Source organism: Ovis aries, chromosome 3 (assembly GCF_016772045.2).
Source record: "Ovis aries strain OAR_USU_Benz2616 breed Rambouillet chromosome 3, ARS-UI_Ramb_v3.0, whole genome shotgun sequence".
Lineage (NCBI taxonomy): Eukaryota > Metazoa > Chordata > Mammalia > Artiodactyla > Bovidae > Ovis > Ovis aries.
In genome coordinates, this window is record NC_056056.1 from 156,481,121 (window position 1) to 156,489,663 (window position 8,543).

An 8,543-nucleotide genomic window follows, 5' to 3' on the forward strand; every position below is an offset into this window, starting at 1 on the left:
AAGGGAATGTCATGCACTCTTGGTAGGAATGTAAATTGATACAGCCACTATGGAAGATGGTATGGAGATTCCTTAAAAGACTAGGAATAAAACTACCATAAGTGAAGTGAAGTCGCTTAGTCGTGTCCGACTCTTTGTGACCCCATGGACTGTAGCAGGCTCCTCAGTCCACTGGATTTTCCAGGCAAGAGTACTGGAGTGGGTTGCCATTTCCTTCTCCAGGGGATCTTCCCAACCCAGGGATTGAACCTGGGTCTCCAGCATTTTAGGCAGACGCTTTACCATCTGAGCTACCAGGGAAGCAGTAATCCCACTCCTACGCATATACCCTGAGGAAACCAAAATTGAAAAAGACACATGTATCCCATTTTTCACTGAAGCACTAATTACAACAGCTACAATATGAAAGCAATCTAGATGTCCATTGACAGATGAATGGATAAAGAAGTAGTGCTACATATACACAATGGAATATTACTCAGCCATAAAAGGAATGCATTTGAGTCAGTTTTGATGAGGTGGCTGAACCTAGAATCTATTATACAGAGTGGAGTCAGAAAGAGAAAATAAATATCGTATTCTAATGCACATAAACAGAATCTAGAAAATTGGTACTGAAGAATTTATTTACAGGGCAGCAATGGAGAAACAGACATAGAGAATAGACTTATGGACATGGGGAGAGGGGAGGAGAGGGTCAGATGTATGGAAAGAGTAACATGGGAACTTACATTATGATATGTTAAATAGATAGCCATCGGGAATTTGCAGTATGGCTCAGGAAACTCAAACAAGAGCTCTGTATCAACCTAGAGGGGTAGGATGGGGAGGGAGATGGGAGAGAGGTTCAAAAGGGAGGGGATGTATGTATACCTATGGCTGATTTATGCTGAGATTTGACAGAAAACAAAAAGTTCTGTAAACAATTATCCTTCAATTAAAAAATAAATTAAAGACAGATATTGTATAATTTTACCTACACATGGGATCTAAAAAAGCACACACACACACAAGAATATAACAAAACAGAAGTAGACTTAGAGATAAAGAGAATAATAGGTGTCAGAGGGGAGTTAAGTTGGAAGATGGACAAAATAGGGCAAGGGAATTAAGAGGTATAAACTCCCAGTAATGAAATACAGAAGTCATAATGATGTATATCATGGGAAATACAGTCAACAATTCTGTAATAACTTTGTATAGTAACAGACAATAACTAGACTCATAGTGGTGATTATTTGGCAATGTATAAAAATACTGAATCACTGTGTTATACATCTGAAACTAATATAATATTGTTATACTAATATACTTCAACAAAAAAGTTCACCATAGACATAGATGCACAATTTCTAAAAATATCAGCAAATCTAATCCAACAATACATAAAAACTCCAGGATCAGATGGCTTCTCTTATTCTACCAAATATTTAGGGGAAAAATAATGTCAACTTTATACTATTTCAGAAAATTGACAAGAAAGGAGCATTTCCTAATTCAATCTATGAACACAGTAATACCTTAATATCAAATCCAGAATATTGTTAGCCCAAATATACTTCAATAAAAAAGAAAGCTTGCTATAGACCAATATCTCTAAAGAACATGGATGCACAATTTCTTTAAATATAGCAAATCAACTCCAATAATATTTTTAAAAGAAAATATATCATAACCTCAAGATTTTACCCATGGGATAGCAATGCCCATTTAAAATTTAAAAGATAATCAATATAACTCCCCATATTAACAAAAAACAAAAAAAATGATTGTTTTACTAGATGCAAAAAAAACCATTTGACAAAATCAAATACTTATTTGTGATTTGAAAAAAAAAATCTAGTTCACTGTGTGTGCATGTGTGTGCATATAAACTTGCACACAAGGTATCTTGTGGGTTTTGGTATCCAAATATTTCTTAATGTATAAAAGAATGTAGAACTTTTCCTGCTTTTTTCTATTTTAAAACTTTTTTCTACTCTAAACAGCATTGGATGGTGGTCAGTGGTGGTTCAGTTGCTAAGTCATGTCTGACTCTTAAGACCCAGTGGACTGTAGCCCTCCAGACTTCTCTGTCCATGGGATTTTCCAAATAAGAATATTGGAGGGGGATTGTCATTTCCTCCTCCAGGGGATCTTCCTGACCCAGGGATGGAATCTGAGTCTCCTACACTGCAGGCAGTCTCCAGCATTACAGGCGGTTTCTTTACCACTGAGCCTCCAGGGAAGCCCAAACACCATTGGATAAATGTCTTTAAATATTAATATACAATCCCTTTGTGAAATCTCTGAGCCTCCTGCTATAAGGGGAGTGGCTCTTTAATAACTGTATTTATTCTATTGTAACTGGTGTTCTTTTATTTGCTCTCTCTTCTGGAATCAATTTTGGTAAATTATACATCCCTTAATAGCATCAAATTTATTCTGGTTTTCAAATATTTACACAGGGCTGAAAAACTAAATATTTAAGAAATCAAAAGAAGTAGTTTTCTATGATCTTTTTGTTTCCTAAAGAATAGCAACTCACTCCAGTGTTCTTGCCTGGAGAATCCCAGGGATGGGGGAGCCTGGTGGGCTGCCGTCTATGGGGTCGCACAGAGTCGGACACGACTGAAGCGACTTAGCAGCAGCAGCAGCAGCAAAGAATTGCATTACATTTTCTTATGCTTCTTATTTGCATTCTCCCTTCTTTATCTTACTAAGTTAGTCAAAGTATGTCTTTTTTTAAATCTCCCCCTCAAAAGCTACTCTTTGATTTAATTATTTTACCATTATTTTCTGTTTTCTAATTTATTGCTTTCCATTTTTTATCAAGTTCTTATTTCTACTCTCTTTACATTTACATTTTCTTATAACTTCTGGTAGTTAAGGTTTACTTTAATGATTTTTATTCTCTTTTTTTATTAAAGTAAATATTTAATGCCATGACATATTCTATGAATATTCTTTAGATATGTACATTCAGTTCAGTTCAGTTCAGTCGCTCAGTCATGTCTGACTTTTTGCAACCCCATGAATTGCAGCATGCCAGGCCTTCCTGTCCATCACCAACTCCCAGAGTTCACTCAGACTCATGTCCATCGAGTCAGTGATGCCATCCAGCCATCTCATCCTCTGTCGTCCCCTTCTCCTCCTGCCCCCAATCCCTCCCACCATCAGAGTCTTTTCCAATGAGTCAACTCTTCTCATGAGGTGGCCAGAGTACTGGACTTTCAGCTTCAGCATCATTCCTTCCAAAGAAATCCCAGGGCTGATCTCCTTCAGAATGGACTGGTTGGATCTCCTTGCAGTCCAAGGGACTCTCAAGAGTCTTCTCCAACACCACAGTTCAAAAGCATCAATTCTTTGGCTCTTAGCCTTCTTCACAGTCCAACACTCACATCCATACATGACCACTGGAAAAACCATAGCCTTGACTAGACAGACCTTAGTCGGCAAAATAATGTCTCTGCTTTTGAATATCCTATCTAGGTGGGTCATAACTTTTCTTCCAAGGAGTAAGCGTCTTTTAATTTCATGGCTGCAGTCACCATCTGCAGTGATTTTGGAGCCCCCCAAAATAAAGTCTGACACTGTTTCCACTGTTTCTCCATCTATTTCCCATGAAGTGATGAGCTATTTCAAATCCTGAAAGATGATGCTGTGAAAGTGCTGCACTCAATATGCCAGCAAATTTGGAAAACTCAGCAGTGGCCACAGGACTGGAAAAGGTCAGTTTTCATTCCAATCCCAAAGAAAGGCAATGCCAAATAATGGCCAAACTACCGCACAATTGCACTCATTTCACATACTAGTAAAGTAATCCTCAAAATTCTCCAAGCCAGGGTTCAGCAATACGTGAACTGTGAACTTCCTGATGTTCAAGCTGGTTTTAGAAAAGGCAGAGGAACCAGAGATCAAATGGCCAACATCCGCTGGATCATGGAAAAAGCAAGAGAGTTCCAGAAAAACATCTATTTCTGCTTTATTGACTATGCCAAAGCCTTTGTGTGCATCACAAGAAACTGTGGAAAATTCTGAGAGAGATGGGAATACCAGACCACCTGACCTGCCTCTTGAGAAATCTGTATGCAGGTCAGGAAGCAACAGTTAGAACTGGACATGGAACAGCAGACTGGTTCCAAATAGGAAAAGGAGTACGTCAAGGCTGTATATTATCACCCTGCTTATTTAACTTATATGCAGAGTACATCATGAGAAACGCTGGACTGGAAGAAACACAAGCTGGAATCAAGATATGTACATTATATATATAATATATGAAATATACATAGAATATCTTATATATGAAAATTTAAAATGTATAATTTATAGAAATATATGCAGAAATATACAAAGCTAAATAAATATTCCAAAGATAATATGTAGCATTAAATATTTATTTTAATATTTATATTCAAATGTGAATATCTTAGCAATAATATATATTATAATAATATTTCCTGGGTATTCAGTAATTTTATTTGTATCTCCTTTGAGTGATAATCCAGCACATTCACAGCTTCCAAGGATTAAGGAGGGGCATTTGGGGGACTATTTTAGAATTCTGCAAATGGCGAACATCTAAATTTATCCTGTATTTCTGTCCCCTGATAATTACGATTAAACCCCAGTCCATCAAACCCATTTAAGACCCTACCCTTATGTTTATTTTTGTTTTTCAAAATATTATTTTACCTTTTTTATTAAACACATAAACCTGTCTGACATTATTTTACAAACAATAACCATTTAAATTATTCACTGACTTGTTTAATACGTTTACTGTGTGCTCTTGAGAGAAAACTTCTCTTCCTTCTGAAATATATCCTGTAACACAGCAGTCCCCAACCTTTTTGGCACCAGGGACTGGTTTAGTGGAAGAAAATTTTTCCATGAACTGAGGGTGGGGAGTGGTTTGGAGATGATTCAAGCACACTACATTTATTGTATTTTTTCTGTTATTACTATATCAGCCCCAACTCAGACCATCAGGCATTAAATCTCAGAGGTTGGGGACCCCTCCTTTAATAGTTTTCTGGGGAGGGAATGTGGGTAGAAACTCTCTAAAAGTTTATATATTTGAGAATGTATTTAATGTGCTCCTAAGGTCATTGTTTCATGTCAGTTTCACATGACAAATACTTTCCCTCAGCATGGTGAAAGCATTTACTTCACTGTTTTCTCAGTTTTCTGTCAGTCTGATAAATGAAAGTTTTCAACTGTGTTATCTTACCAACTTGACTGTCTTGTTAATCTGTATTTATGATAGTTCATTCCAATATATTATTTTCCTGTTAATAACAAGGAAAATTAAATGAGCTACTAAATTTATTGTATCTGCATTTTTTATAGGAGGATGATATATGGGACTCATTTCACCCATTTGGCCCCAATTACATTACTAGCTATAAAACAGAAAGTAAGTTGAAGAAAAGTTCACTCACAAGCAGGACAATCTTCCTGCTGTCATTATTATTCTCAAATTTCATCGTTCATTTTCTTTCAGGAAAACAACAAAAAGCCTTTTTTTTTTCCAAAATGTTTGGAAATGCTAGCACATTTCATTGAAAACCAGAAACAATGTCTTTAGGCAATATTCTTTTCATTCCATGTATACATATTTTCTGTTTCTCAGGGGAAAGTAGAGGAAACATTTGACAATATTCTCCTTAAAGGAGAAACTTACTTTTCATCAAATATTAATAATACCTTACTTTAAAAAGATAGAACATTAAAAGTAAATTAAGTTGCTATGAAGACAGTTATCAGGAAAGACAAGAATTAATTTAATGCTGCCTTTCTACAGTACTCTGCTTTGACAAAACAACTTTTCGAATGGTTTCAATTAGTAAATGCACATACAGAGTCTTATTGGGGGAGGCAGTGTGACAATTTCTTAAAGACAGAAAGCATGGTAAGACAGAAACTCTAAGCTCCAAAATACTAATGGAATTATTCAAAATGGTACATCTTCCCAAGATTAGTTTCTTATGAGAGATGAAGTTCTGAGTTTTAACATCATCACCAAAAGGCATCAGCTATCTATTTGCTTAAATAATACTATATTTAGGACCCACAAAAAAAGCTGAGAATTTGGATAAGCACTGAAATTGTAGGAAACAAGGATGCTGTTAAAATGGGTAGTTATTTTCAGCATCAAAACAATAAAGAAATAATCAGCATTAAACTAGAAAAAATATTTGTCATAACATGGCAGTAATCTTCTTATTTGAATGTATATTAAAAGAAAATACTCTTCCAATGGAGACATTTAATACAGTGTTAAAAGTGTTTCAAGAAACGTCCTATTTTAGAAAAGATTTTGCTAATAGTACCCAATATGCTTATTTGTAAATTCCCATTAAAATACACACATGGATACACAAAAAAACATGACATTTCTGGAAATCAAGGGAAAGAGATCGAGTATTTGCAAGAACCTTGGAAACATTTCCATAATCTCTAAGACAGATGAAGTTAATTTGAAAGAACAATGCTGTGGTCATCTCATTAAACCAAACAGCGCAACCCATTGGTAAATATAGACAGAAAGGTTCAGCCATGGCCCCTCTGTTAATTTCTACCTAACTAGAAATTTGTTAATTTATTAGCTAATGATTAATTTCAAAGCTTTTGCTCTACACAGAAAACATATAAACACCCCATTAGCATTTTCAGAGACTGTTAAGAATCCTGACCACCTGTCAGTTCAGGGAAGTTTGTTATGATACCAGGTGAAGTCCTAAAGTCAGCAAAAAAGCAAAAAACTGGTACAGTTCAAATGACCCTTGAAAATTCTCCAAGTAAGGCTTCATGGTCATGAACATGTTACCTCTCTCTGAGTCAAACACAATCAGTGTCTTCCATAGCATCAGAAGCTAGAAAACATGGCTGGCTTTTGACAGAGGATATTGTTGTTGGAATGAATGATATACTGGATCACACACAGCATTTCAAGATGAGAGATAATGGGAACTGAACCAAACTGAGAAAAGAATAGACTCATGTTTTCCTCCTTTCAGGGCATATGCTTAGTAGGTGGAATTACAACCAGAGTGCACTGCACTACCTTCCCAGGTTCTCTCTTCTCTCTCTCTGTGACATACATATAGTCCCTTCCTGAGTCAATCCAAGCACTTCTACCCAGAACCCCGTGTGGCCAGAGGTAGAGGGGAAGACACTTTGGGATATGCAGTCATGGAATGTGATATATTTTAATGGTAACTATTGCGGTAAAGAATCGGCCTGCAATGTAGGAGACCTGGGTTCAATCCCTGGGTTGGGAAGATCCCCTGGAGAATGGAAAGGCTACCCACTCCAGTATTCTGGCCTGGAGAATTCCAAGGACTGCATAGTTCATGGAGTCACAGAGTCGGACACGATTGACCAACTTGCACTTTCACTTTCAAAGCAGGATGAGTTCTTGTGGCAGTAGATATTGTGGGATATTTCAGTGTTTTTCAAAGCGCAACCCACAGACCCCCTACATACTTGTTATAAATAGAGATTTCTGTGTTTTACTCTAAATCCATTGAACCTGGAGGAAGTGATTCAACGATTCTCCGGAAGAAGTCACAGAACTCACAATAGCTCTTATACTCACGTTTAGTTCATTACAGCAAATAATACAGATAAAAATTAGGAAAGAAGAAAGACACAGAGGGCAGGGTTCAGGAGAGAACAAGCATGAGATTCCATTTATCCTCGCCCCCTAGTGGAGTCATACAGATAGTACTCCATCTCCCAGTGACAACGTGTGACAACAAAGTACTGCCAACTAGGGGGGCTCACCTGAGCCGCAGAATAGGAGAGTCAGACATGTAGACATGAAGCGCCCACACGGTGGACCTCAGTTTCTCAGTCTCCAGTCTCCAGCACCTCCAGAGGCAAAACTGATGCACTGTGGCCCGAGGTTCCCATCATAAGCAACACTTAGCATAAACTATCTGACTCGGGGAAGGGGAGGGAAAGAGGGAGGAGGAAAAGGAAAAAGAGGGCAAATTGTCCAAGTAGACATCAAGACTTGAAGTAAAAATGTAATAATAAGACAGCGTGGGTTTGGAATAGGAATAGACAATCTCAAAAATTTACATATACAGGAAAATGTGATTTATGACAGAGTTTGGTCATTGCAGATAAACAGGGAAAGGAGAAGGTTTTTTCCCTTACAAATCCTTCTAAATCAGTCATCTATATGAACTAAACAATGGCAATAGATCCCTCCCTCCAACCATCAGTGAGAATCATTTTCAAGTGGGCTAAAGACTTAAATGTGTAAACAGAATTTAAAATCTTTTACAAGAATAAAATATTAAAATATCTATAAAGTTTTGATATTGGAAAGAATTTCTTAGGCAAAACATGAAAGATATTGCTTAGGCTAATCATAAATGAAAAAGCTAGGAAACTCAGGTACAGTAAAATTAAGAACTGCTATTTATGAAAAGATAGCACCAGTAGAAGGGAAAGACTAACCTCAAACTAAACAAAAAGATATACTGTGGATTAGTATCCAAATATATGAAGAATTGTATAAATCATTAAAAAAAGACAAAGAACAA

General features: G+C 36.6%; 1 non-coding gene across 1 annotated transcript; it reads right to left on the bottom strand.

Moving 5' to 3' along the window:
- Positions 1-228: 228 nt before the first annotated feature.
- On the bottom strand, positions 229-300 carry TRNAF-AAA (transfer RNA phenylalanine (anticodon AAA)). Its single transcript has one exon. It is a non-coding gene; the product is annotated as a tRNA-Phe (tRNA).
- Positions 301-8,543: the final 8,243 nt, after the last annotated feature.